The sequence below is a fragment of the Lepidochelys kempii genome, chromosome 26 (genome assembly GCF_965140265.1).
Source record: "Lepidochelys kempii isolate rLepKem1 chromosome 26, rLepKem1.hap2, whole genome shotgun sequence".
In the NCBI taxonomy this organism is placed as follows: Eukaryota; Metazoa; Chordata; order Testudines; family Cheloniidae; genus Lepidochelys; species Lepidochelys kempii.
In genome coordinates, this window is record NC_133281.1 from 5,593,128 (window position 1) to 5,593,795 (window position 668).

Below are 668 nucleotides of genomic sequence, written 5' to 3' on the forward strand. Positions count from 1 at the left end.
TTAAAATAAGGGTGGCGGGGGTCACCCTGTGTCCTCCTGACTCCATCCCCCAACTCCCCCATACCCTCCTGTCCTGTGACTCCCTCACCCAGTTCGCCTATACTTGCCAGACCCCCAGCTCCCCCAGACCCCAGGACCCCTTCCCCATAGCCCCCTGCTCCCCCATACCCTGCGACCCCTCCCCCATACCTTCCTGATCCCCACCCCCTACCCCCCTGGCCCTACCCCCAGATCCTCCATGCCCTCCTGACCCCTTCCCCAAGCTCCCCCATAGCCCCCTGCTCCCACAACCCCACCCCCAGCTCCCCCAGCTGCCCCTCCCCCAGATCCTCCATGCCCTCCTGACCCCTTTCCCAAGCTCCCCCATAGCCCCCTGCTCCCACAACCCCACCCCCAGCTCCCCCATACCCTCCTGACCCCTTCCCCCAGCTGCCCCATACCCAGCGACCCCTCCCCCAGATCCTCCATGCCCTCCTGACCCCTTTCCCAAGCTCCCCCATAGCCCCCTGCTCCCCCATACCCCGCGACCCCTCCCCCAGCTCCCCCATACCCTCCTGATCCCCACCCCCTGATCCCCAGCCCCCACCGTTTTGCGCCTGCCCCGCCCCCCGCGCCGCCCCGTCTCCCCGCTCGCAGGGCCGGGAGGCCTCTCGCCCCGCCCCGCCCCG